At 46.8% G+C, this 12,640-nt stretch overlaps 1 protein-coding gene across 2 annotated transcripts in view; it reads right to left on the bottom strand.

The window, feature by feature from the left end:
• Positions 1-12,640, bottom strand: part of LOC110522910 (pappalysin-1-like) — a 113,745-nt gene that overhangs the window by 44,456 nt on the left and 56,649 nt on the right. The gene's annotated exons all lie outside the window — the stretch shown is intronic.

The following is a 12,640-nucleotide window of genomic DNA, read 5'->3' as shown; positions in this document are numbered from 1 at the left end:
AAACAAGATAGTTCATTTTCAGATTATGAACCAAATCAATGTGAATTGGCATCATTAGAAGGTGTATTTTTCTGATTCTTTTGTTATTTTGTTGCCTTGAAGGTTGAGATGTGTTCAAAGCCCTGCCAACAGGGTCATTCATGGAGTTACGTAATAGTGTGAGGAAGTTACTAGGGAAAACAAGGCTGAGTTGATACGGCACACATGGAGGGGCAGTGTGACACGCTAAGCAAGTTAACGGCGTGAAAAATCAGGCCGTCTGGGGAGAGGGTGCTTCAGTTCCTCTCTCTTTCTTTCTCTCTAAATATCTCACTCTCCATTACTACTTTTCATCTTTCACTCCACCACTCATTTGTTCTCTCTCCCCAATCCCCTCCCTCTATTCCTCCATCTCTCTACTCTCTTTCTCTCTCTATCCCACCTCTAACGCTTCTATCTTTAATGTGTTTCAGACTCAGAACCAGAGAGCCAGATGTCAACTCATAAGGCCTAAACACTTCCATGCCTCTATCTGACAGCTCTACTTCAATCTGTATGTGGGCTGCTTAGTTAGGGACAGGCATAGATGGAAGGCTGTTTGTGTTGTTTGCTGTCTCTCTTCACAGGAGAGAGGTTATCTGTAACAATAAGAAGCTGGAGAACCATGTTAGAGATAGCAATGTGAACCTTTATTTAACTAGGCAAGTCAGTTAAGAATAAATTCTTATTTAAAATGATGCCTACCCCAGCCAAACCTGGGCCAATTGTGCACCGCCCTACGGGACTCCCAATCACGTCTGGATGTGATACAGCATGGAATTGAACCAGGGACTGGAGTGGCAACCTCTTGCACTGAGATGCAGTGCCTTAGACCGCTGTGCCAATCAGGAGCCAAGGTAGGCATACCTACATTAGTTAGTTGTAAAACTGAATGCATCCCACTGAAATGTGTCTCCTGCATTTAACCCAACCCCTCTGAAGCAGAAAGGTGCGGGTGCTGCCTTAATCGACATCCACGGCATCGGCACCCAGGGACCAGTGGGTTTACTGGGGCAGAATGACAGATTTTTACTTTGTCATCTCAGGATTCGATCCAGCAACATTTTGATTACTGGCCCAACGCTCCTACCCGCCAGGCTACCTGCCTACCTGGAGGGAGAGTGTACAGACACAGTCACAAGGACACACAGTTTCGCCCATTGCCTGATGCCAGTGAAATCAGACACCTGTAACCAGAGACGTCCACCCAGAGCTAGACGAACCAGACGCAGTGGTGGAAACTACCCAGAAGCTCTTGGAGTAATCTATCTGTCTCCTGGATCTGCCGAGGTGACAGTTATGGATAGGCAGAGGAGAGAGCTGAGGTGACGAAGACCCAGCTACCTGATCGTTTCTGTTGTTGTTTGGTGATATTCTTCATGGTGCTTCCCTCTCAATGCACTGGGGCACTGCTGATGTCTTGTGTTGAGAGTTGCTATGGCTCCTCACCCTGCTGCAGACTGGAGCGGCGAGTGAATATTGCACAGGTGACAGCCAACCAATGACTTATTTATGTTAACACAGGTAGCACTGAGTCGAAGTCCCCCACCCCCCTCTGTGTTTTTATAACACCCTGCAGTTTTCGACAGACAGAGCTAGCACACTGTAATTGTGCGTCAAGCTTGCCCTCAAGCAAACACCTATAAAGAGCAATGCCGGTAGGAGGGTTCATCAGCCTCCAAAGTTCTGTTACTCCCCAGCCTCCTCCTGTACAATGGCAAGAGTCAGACTAGTCCAAGTAAGATTGGTCATTCATTTGATTTGGTCATTAGGAGGTTGTAAATACAACCCCCAACCTCTCCCAAGGACTGACCCTGTGTGTGTGTTTGTGTGTTTGTGTGTGCGTGTATACATATGTGTGTGTAAGGTTGGGGTGGGGGGGTGATGGGGGTGTAAAGCAGGAGCCCACAGAGGACCACATAGCAGGGGCCTTGCATCACGGAGCGAACCACAACAGAGCAGCCAACAAGGTCTCTAACATAAGCAACACACAGGGAAAAATAAACCAATAAAACAAATGCTGGACAATAAATCGTCGGAGACCGCAGCTTGAGAGAGTACGTCGGAAAAGGGAAAGGAGAAAGAAGAAACAACACTTGAGTCTAAACTTAGAGCCTTTTTTGTTCACTTTGTTATGGCAGTAAAAAAGTCCTCTGCCGCGCCGATCAACTAAATTGCTACAACATTATCGCACGAGATGTTGACAAAAGACAGTCCCAGAGACTATTTTAGGTCTCTGTGTTGCAAGAGAGAGGATGAGAGAACGAGAGAGAGAGAGAGAGAGAGAAGAGAAAGAGAGAAAGAGAGAGAGAGAGAGAGAGAGAGAGAGAGAGAGAGAAGAGAGAGAGAGAAAGAGAGAGAGAGAGAGAGAGAGAGAGAGAGAAAGAGCGAGAGAGAGAGAGAGAAAATAAAAAAGTCCCTATAAAAGAGGTGAGAGTAGTGTTGTCAGCCCTCTGCGGTTTCCTCACACTTGTAGCAGCCTAAAGACAAGGCCATGTGGCCGCAGACCCCTTCTACTGTCACATCAAGGGGGGGGGGGGTGAGGAGGGAGGGAGGGACGGTACCCGTTTCTCATCCTCAAACACCAATAGTGCACCCCCCTCCATTCCACCCCCTGCGTCCCTTCAGCCTCTGCGCAGCTCAAACTGGGTGTTTGGAAGTTACAAGCAAAACACCTAAAGCCTATGCTTCCCTGAACAACACAGCAGCAACAGCGGGGAAGGAGCGCTAAGACCTGTACTGTTGTGTTTCCCCCCCTCGACCCCTCCATCTTTCCTTAATTCAGACCAGCTGTCTGCTTACGAGCAGACAACATTGAGCACCCGGTCTGCAGATACACGCTTTTGTTTTTAAATCACCACTTAAGGTAAAAGGAGGGAAGGAGGGCCGAGAGCAGACAGGCGGCTAGAAGAGCAGTCTCATTGTGGGTGTGAGAGAGAGAGACACAATTAGACCCACCTGAATCATGAGAAAACAAAAAGATAATTACTTGGCACATTGGAAAGAATTAACAAAAAACAAGCAAACTAGAATGCTATTTGGCTCTAAACAGAGAGTACACAGCGGCAGAATACCTGACCACTCTGACTGACCCAAACTTAAGGAAAGCTTTGACTACGTACAGACTCAGTGAGCATAGCTTTGCCATTGAGAAAGGCCACCGTAGGCAGACATGGCTCTCAAGAGAAGACAGGATATGTGCTCACTGCCCACAAAATGAGGTGGAAACTGAGCTGCACTTCCTAACCTCTAATGTATGACAATATAAGAAACACATATTTCCCTCAGATTACACAGATCCACAAAGAATTAGAAAACAAACCCAGTTTTGATAAATTCCCATATCTACTGGTTGAAATACTACAGTGTGCCCTCACAGCAGCAATATTTGTGACCTGTTGCCACAAGAAAAGGGTGAAGAACAAACACCATTGTAAATACAATCCATATTTATGTTTATTTGTTTTCCCTTTTGTACTTTCACTATTTGCACATCGTTACAACACTGTATATAGACATAATATGACATTTGAAATGTCTTTATTCTTTTGGAAATTCTATGAGTGTAATGTTTACTGTTCATTTTTATTGTTTATTTCACTTTTGTTTATTATCTACTTCCCTTGCTTTGACAATGTTAACATATGTTTCCCATGCCAATAAAGCCCTTGAATTTAATTGAATTGAGAGAGAGAGCGAGAGAGAGGGTGGGGGGTTTGGCATTGAGGCCATTCTCCTGTGTGTCTCCTCCATGTAGGGGTTCACCCAGTCTGGCTGAAGCAGAGAGCCCTACTTCCCCTTTGGCCCTATAGTCATATCAGCCTAGACCAGTCAGATCCCAAGATGCATGTTGGCAGCCCTGACCCAAACGCTTTAGCAAGCTACGTGAGAAGGCTCCATTTGAAGACTCTTGAGGCCAGGGCAATCATTCAGGGTGGTAGAGAGAGGGAAAGTGAGAGAGAAAGAAAGAGACAGAGACAGAGACACAGAGAGACACAGAGAGACACAGAGAGACACAGAGAGAGACAGAGAGACAGAGAGACAGAGAGAGACAGAGAGAGACAGAGAGACAGAGAGAGACAGAGAGACGGAGAGACAGAGAGACAGAGAGAGACAGAGATACAGAGAGACAGAGAGAGACGTAGAGACATAGAGAGACAGAGAGAGACAGAGAGACAGAGAGACAGAGAGACAGAGAGAGAGAGAGACAGAGAGAGACAGAGAGACAGAGAGAGACAGAGAGACAGAGAGAGACAGACAGAGACAGACAGAGACAGAGAGAGACAGAGAGAGACCGAGAGAGACAGAGAGAGAAAGAGAGACAGAGAGACGGAGAGACGGAGAGACGGAGAGAGACAGAGAGAGAGAGAGAGACAGAGAGACAGAGAGACACAGAGACACAGAGAGACAGAGAGACAGAGAGACAGAGAGACAGAGAGACAGAGAGACAGAGAGCATGGAGCAGGGTTTCGCTCAAATGTAGCAAATAGGACAGACTATTAGCACCGTTTCTCACAATGATCCCCCACCAAATGAAAGACGTAGAGAGAAGGAGGAGGGAGAGGGTAAAAAACCACAGAGCCAGAGACATAATGATGGTCTTAATTGCTTAATTTGCCTCTACTGTGGCGTTTCCCGCTGCGGTTCAGATCGGATGCCAGTGGTAGAAGTTAGATCACCTCTGCAGAGGGAAGCCTTAGCCCCAGCCAGGCTGGGAGAAGAGACATAACACCAACCTCTACAACCAGTCACACACAGCCAGGCTGAGAGAAGAGAGAGGCCCCAGACCATAACACCAACCTCTACAACCAGTCACACACAGCCAGGCTGAGAGGAGAGAGAGGCCCCTGACCATATCACCAACCTCTACAACCAGTCACACACAGCCAGGCTGAGAGAAGAGAGAGGCCCCAGACCATAACACCAACCTCTACAACCAGTCACACACAGCCAGGCTGAGAGAAGAGAGGCCCCAGACCATAACACCAACCTCTACAACCAGTCACACACAGCCAGGCTGAGAAAAGAGAGAGGCCCCAGACCATAACACTAACCTCTACAACCAGTCACACACAGCCAGGCTGAGAGAAGAGAGAGGCCCCAGACCATAACACCGAACCCAACGCTAACCTCAGCCTTAGGCGGAAACACACACACAGTCAAGATGGAAGAGAGAGGGCCCTAAAACCCCAACCCTAGGTCTATAGCTATAAACACACAGTCAGGCGAGCTGGAAGAGAGAAAGAGGGAGAGGCCCCAAGCGTAACCCCAAACCCAACAGTAACCTCAGCCACCCAAGAGCAGCCCACTCACAATATGTTAACTGGCTGCAGTGTGATCTCACAGTTCCTCTCTCTCTAACCTCATGGCCATCCTGCAGAGGAGAGTACATGCAGCATCTCTGGGACTCAGTTCATGAGTTGAAATTAGCCCATGCTTGTATACACTTCTCTGCAAATATTTTCATTCATAAATATGAATGACATCTAATCAAGCCATAAACATCTATGTTGCTTCTCAACAGAATGGTCCACATTCTGCTCCTGTGTACTGCGTAGCTTATGAAAGGCCTATTCAGGGCGAGGGGTGACCCTGTTTGGCCTCTCTGGATTGGTCATGAACAGCTTTGGAACACGGCGCCCTAGCCCTAGCTGACTACCGCTGGTTTCCTCTATGTCCGGCTGCCCCTCCCTAAGTACACTGGATTCAACACACATTGCGGCACATTTGGGGAGCGGATGTTTCTTATTTGGCCACGGCTCCCAAATGTGTTTATTTATTTCATCGAAACACATCCAGTAAACAGCTGCTTGGCTTCTTTTCTTCTCTTTTTTCATTCATCCCCGCTTTGTTTTGTGAAAGTTAGCATAAATAAGAGCTCCATCAGGGCGGAAGAAGCGAGCATCTGTGAGACATTTGCGGGTCGAGTCCTGTGCGAGGTTCAAACCGCCATTATTTAGCGGAATGCTGGTAAGCGCCTGACGTGTGAGGTAATGTCCTGTCACCGAGGAGACACGGCTCCCCAACCCCACCCTTACCGCCAGGCACACCGTCCCATTGGCTTACCAAGCTAATAACGGGGCTTATACGGCCTACTGAGAGGAGGCCATGTTCTAGCCGCAGCCCAGCGAGTGAGCTGAGGGCAAAGTAATAGTGTGGTCTACCTACTCCCCTGATCTCATCTGTCAAGACCTAAGCAGTGGCTGGTGCTACGACCACAGAACCAGGGTGGGTGGGTGCACCAGAGCCAGGCCAACCAGCCGATCGCAGATGGATTCAGAATGGCGATGGATTCCTTGGGCATGGCCTTCTTTGTCAGGCTGCCACTGGCACATAAATGTCCCTCACTCAACACGTCCAACACTCGTCCCTGCGGCCAAAACCTACGTGTTAACAGCTTGAAATGTAAATGAGGGCTGCTGATACCTCTAGAACCCGACCTGATGGGGTTACCAGATGGTCCCCTTAATGATAATTGAAACAGGAGAACGTCGGAACGCCATTCAGGGCTTTTTTAATGTTACCACATGCTTATGTCACTGGCCGCAAGCCTGACGAGGAGTGTGGTTTGGAGTGGGTTTATAGTGTGAGGGAAACATGCCCTTCCTTGTAGTTCCTCACCGAGAGCACAGAGCTGTTAGCTACTGGATGGGCTTTGGTGTGTGTGTTGCTGCCTGCGCACACTGCACTTCTGGGACTCGGAACAAAACCACGGTGATTGTTTCCTTGTTTTTACTAGCCAGGCACTTTTTTCCCCTCCTCCTCCTCCTCTTCTCTCATGTTCTTCTCTCCTCCTCTTCTAGTCAACGATGAGTTACCTGAGGGACCACACCGTCTTAGTTGCCAGCGAGAAGAAATCTCGATCCATAGCTCCCTGCCCGTGCACATACATGGTCTAACGTGCTAAACGCCTGGGCTCAGCATCATATGCTGGTGATTATTTGCGGCGTCAGTGGACTGCTACTATCCTGTAGTCTGCCTGGGATCCATGATAAAACACTGGGGCTCTCTAGGGCTCTGGACCGGGGTTGCGTCAGAGATCGCTGGGCAGCATCCATCCCCTGAGAAATCACCTGGCTCACCATTAAATGGTTTACTGTAATATGTGTTGCTGGTTGCTAGCACTAAGCCCAATTCACCAATTAACCCAGCTAAAATAAATATCCCATGGTGTTACTGTGTGAACATTGTGTTGTGCTGCACAAAGACAGGAGTGGTACAATGAATCCTCTGGGGACCACGACTATAATCCTACATGAAGCATGGCCGACTTACTGTAGCTGCTGCTGGACAGACTGTGCGGACGGTATGTGATGTGTGTGGTGTGTGTGTGTGAACGTGCGTGCATGTGTTCCATGGGAAGCAAAAACATATGTTCATGTACGTAAACTTCCCAAAGCAGACCCTCAAACACTGGTCTTCTATATGCATCTATACATGGCGAACCCTAACATCGTACCACTTCCTCAATGGGAAATATGAAGCTAGCACGACAGATGAATTGGCCAAGAAACACATTTCAAATGTGCAAGGAGGCAGATTGGTATCATCATTAACACTTATCAACCCTCAAATTGTCTTCATGCTTAAATTAATTACATCTCTTGTGTCTGTATGGTATTTTAATTAAATAAAAAAGCAGAGTTGTGATGACTTTGAATCTGTTTCAAATAATTAAATAAGGGCTGTCCTTGTGGTGTGAAACTGGGGTTTTGCCAATTTATGCATTAGTGTCCATTATTTGTTCTGAAATGTTAATTCTAAGCCATGGCATTTTCCATAAAATGCACATCTGAAGCGTTGCTCCTCCCTGTGTTACTGGGTGTAGACATTATTCGCTAGGATCAAATTGACAGCAGACATAATCCATTAACTAACTGTCTGAGGTCTTTAGTGAAGGGAATTGAGCTGGTGACGAAAGCACAGCACACAGTACAAAGAAACACTGTCTGCCTTCTTCCTCTCCTCTCTGTCCGCCTTGCTCTCTCCCTTTCCTACTCTCTCTTTCTCTCTGTCTGTCCGCGCTGCTCTCTCCCTTTCCTACTCTCTCTTTCTCTCTGTACGTCTCTCTCTCTCTTTTTCCTACTCTCTCTTTCGCTCTGTACGTCTCTCTCTCTCTTTTTCCTACTCTCTCTTTCTCTGTCTGTCCGTCTCTCTCTCCCTTTCCTACTCTGTCTGTCCGTCTCTCTCTCCCTTTCCTACTCTCTCTTTCTCTCTGTTCGTCTCTCTCTCTTTCCTACTCTCTCTTTCTCTGTCTGTCCGTCTCTCTCTCCCTTTCCTACTCTCTCTTTCTCTCTGTTCGTCTCTCTCTTTCCTACTCTCTCTTTCTCTCTGTCTGTCCGTCTCTCTCTCCCTTTCCTACTCTCTCTTTCTCTGTTCGTCTCTCTCTCTTTCCTACTCTCTCTTTCTCTCTGTCTGTCCGTCTCTCTCTCCGTTTCCTACTCTCTCTTTCTCTCTATCCGTCTCTCTCTCTTTCCTACTCTTTCCTACTCTTTCCTACTGTCTGTCTGTCTGTCTGTCTGTCTGTCTGTCTGTCTGTCTGTCTTTCATACTCTCTCTTTTGCTCTGTCCATCTCTCTCTCTCTTTCCTACTGTCTTTCTCTCTGTATGTTTCCTACTCTCTCTCTCTGTCCATCTCTCTCTCTCCCTTTCCTACTCTCTCTTTTGCTCTGTCCATCTCTCTCTCTCTTTCTCTCTGTCTGTCTGTCTCTCTCTCTCCCTTTCCTACTCTCTCTTTCTCCCTGTATCTTTCCTACTCTCTCTTTCTCTATGTCCGTCTCTCTCCCTCTCTTTCCTACTCTATTTCTCTCTGTCTGTCTCTGTCTCACATCCTATTTCTGTGCCTCATTCTTTTTCCTATTCTCTCTCACATTCTCTCTATTGACTTCTGTCTTCGTCTGTCTGTCCCTCCATCCCGTGTGCCCTTTACACATTCTCAGAGTGCAAGACATCTCAATGGAGCGCCACCTCCACATTCATTCTGGATGGAGTAAGTTACCCTCCTGCACAACCGGTACACTGTGCAACCGACATGATAAAACTGACGGCGAGAAGAAAAAAAACTAGGAAAGAAAATCAAACAGAGCGTGGGCCCTGCCCTCTGACAGGGCGAGGGGCTATAAAAGTCAACAGGCGAGCCCGGTAGCCACGCTCAGTGACCCTCTGATAGATGCGTGTCACTCTGAATCGCTGATTTCTTCTTGAAAGAAGAAAGACTGCAGGCTACTCAGCTCTCAGCTGTTACACACAGTGGCAGTGTGTATATTTTGTTTCCTAAGTACAAGTCTTTGCATGCAGCGTTATATCATTTCTCAGCCTGGTTCTGGCCCTGACGGCCAGACTGTCAGACAGTGCATGTGTCTTCAGGGGAATGATGTGTTTCTTCTGTACTTATGTATGGCCTGGTGCTGGAAGGTTGTTGCTCACCCAAACGGAGAGAAGAAGGAAGCTGCCAGAATTTAGCTCAGTGTTGCAGATGTGTGGATGAGAATGATCCACCATCGACTTGCTTGGCAAAAGTTTGCCCTGAACTTCCTATAAGAAGTTAATTTACTGTATCTAACCAGGTGCAGACATATTTTGCCCTGTGTGCGTCTGGCCTGCCTGTAGATACACCCTCCGCAACCCCAGTCAGATTCCATGAATAACCAGTAAAAATCATCCCAAGTGCCTTCGTCCTCCATTCGTCTGTTGTTCCTTTCGTGCATCCTGACAGATTCCTATCACTAGCTCTCTCCCTCTGGTCCCCGCACACCCTGCCTCCCTGTCCCTTTGCAATGTTGAAACCCCACCTGGCCCGACACTGCCCCGACCACGGTGGGGGACACAACAAGCGTGGTAGAAAATAACAAGATTGTTTGGAGCCAGGAGCTTTCCACCATTACCCACACTACCTGACATCAAACATAGTTACCCACGATGCGCTGGGGCTGCTGGCTGGTGGGCGGCCCTTGCCCTTGTTTACAGTGCCTTGCAAAAGTATTCGGCCCCCTTGAACTTTGCAACCTTTTGCCACATTTCAGGCTTCAAACATAAAGATATAAAACTGTATTTTTTTGTGAAGAATCAACAACAAGTGGGACACAATCATGAAGTGGAACGACATTTATTGGATATTTCAAACTTTTTTAACAAATCAAAAACTGAAAAATTGGGCGTGCAAAATTATTCAGCCCCTTTATTTTCAGTGAGGCAAACTCTCTCCAGAAGTTCAGTGAGGATCTCTGAATGATCCAATGTTGACCTAAATGACTAATGATGATAAATACAATCCACCTGTGTGTAATCAAGTCTCCGTATAAATGCACCAGCACTGTGATAGTCTCAGAGGTCCGTTAAAAGCGCAGAGAGCATCATGAAGAACAAGGAACACACCAGGCAGGTCTGAGATACTGTTGTGAAGAAGTTTAAAGCCGGATTTGGATACAAAAAGATTTCCCAAGCTTTAAACATCCCAAGGAGCACTGCACAAGCGATAATATTGAAATGGAAGGAGTATCAGACCACTGCAAATCTACCAAGACCTGGCCGTCCCTCTAAACTTCCAGCTCATACAAGGAGAAGACTGATCAGAGATGCAGCCAAGAGGCCCATGATCACTCTGGATGAACTGCAGAGATCTACAGCTGAGGTGGGAGACTCTGTCCATAGGACAACAATCAGTCGTATATTGCACAAATCTGGCCTTTATGGAAGAGTGGCAAGAAGAAAGCCATTTCTTAAAGATATCCATAAAAAGTGTTGTTTAAAGTTTGCCACAAGCCACCTGGGAGACACACCAAACATGTGGAAGAAGGTGCTCTGGTCAGATGAAACCAAAATTGAACTTTTTGGCAACAATGCAAAACGTTATGTTTGGCGTAAAAGCAACACAGCTGAACACACCATCCCCACTGTCAAACATGGTGGTGGCAGCATCATGGTTTGGGCCTGCTTTTCTTCAGCAGGGACAGGGAAGATGGTTAAAATTGATGGGAAGATGGATGGAGCCAAATACAGGACCATTCTGGAAGAAAACCTGATGGAGTCTGCAAAAGACCTGAGACTGGGACGGAGATTTGTCTTCCAACAAGACAATGATCCAAAACATAAAGCAAAATCTACAATGGAATGGTTAAAAATAAACGTATCCAGGTGTTAGAATGGCCAAGTCAAAGTCCAGACCTGAATCCAATCGAGAATCTGTGGAAAGAACTGAAAACTGCTGTTCACAAATGCTCTCCATCCAACCTCACTGAGCTCGAGCTGTTTTGCAAGGAGGAATGGGAAAAAATGTCAGTCTCTCGATGTGCAAAACTCATAGAGACATACCCCAAGCGACTTACAGCTGTAATCGCAGCAAAAGGTGGCGCTACAAAGTATTAACTTAAGGGGGCTGAATAATTTTGCACGCCCAATTTTTCAGTTTTTGATTTGTCAAAAAAGTTTGAAATATCCAATAAATGTCGTTCCACTTCATGATTGTGTCCCACTTGTTATTGATTCTTCACAAAAAAAGACAGTTTTATATCTTTATGTTTGAAGCCTGAAATGTGGCAAAAGGTCGCAAAGTTCAAGTGGCCGAATACTTTCGCAAGGCACTGTACCACTGAAGATCCAGATCAGAAGCGCCCATGGTTCCATGCCCCAAACTCGTTTCCATGACCTCACAGCTCTGAGCCATGCCATGTGAAGTTCAGCCTCAAAGTGTAAATAGAATGTATATGGTACAGTGGGAAACTGTAGGTTTCTGGTAAACCTGTTATGTCCAAGTGAAATCTGCACTAAACAGTAAACATGGAAAAGTCATGAAAGAAAACAATAAAGTCTATGTATCAGCAACATCGCTGGAAAAGTAGATGTTACACCCGTGTGTAACTATCTAGTTACAGCACGTAACATTGCCAAAAACACCTATGTGTATAGTTAAGGGCGAACAACATTGCTTCGGTACAGTGCAGTAGCAACCTTCAGCAGGAAGCAGAACTGGATAGTGCCCCAATCAGCCTTGCATGGAGGGAAAACTGTAACGAGCAAACTTGAGTCTGTGGAAGTTGCTTATGGTACCAATAAACCCTAGGTGCTCTGGTTACAGTAGACAGGAAATCAGAACATGTCATCTCCTGTGCCCACCTTTGGGGGAGAGAGAATGGAAGGCGGGGGATATTGTGTGTGGGGCGTGCAGTCCATACAAAGAGGTAGCTGGGTACTGTAATTTTGTGAGACAGCTTTATTGTCATCTTGACTGGGGGAGATATTATCTCTGAGCGCACAGGCCAGGATCAAATAGAGTGTGAGCGTGCCACGTCTGGATGAAGGATCACCCTAAAGGTGCGTCAGGAGCTGGGCACGGGGAGTCTGAAGGAAGTCTGACAGGTTGAGGAAGCATGTGCTGAAAAGTAGCCATTACTGTAACGATCAACAGTAAAGGCATGTCAGATGAACCCAACTAAACCCAGTGTTTTTCATCCAAGTGTTTTAAGACACTGAAACCACAAGGTCCTTAACTCAGGGTGAACACATGCTGCTACTGTAGCTGCTGATGTTCCTGGATAGCGTCAGATGTTGTTGTATGGTGTATGCGTGTGTATGCGTACAGTGTGAGTGTGTGTGCATGTGATGGTGTGTGTGTAGCCTACGGTAG

The sequence above is a fragment of the Oncorhynchus mykiss genome, chromosome 5 (assembly GCF_013265735.2).
Source record: "Oncorhynchus mykiss isolate Arlee chromosome 5, USDA_OmykA_1.1, whole genome shotgun sequence".
In the NCBI taxonomy this organism is placed as follows: domain Eukaryota; kingdom Metazoa; phylum Chordata; class Actinopteri; order Salmoniformes; family Salmonidae; genus Oncorhynchus; species Oncorhynchus mykiss.
This window is presented reverse-complemented; position numbering and strand designations above follow the sequence as displayed.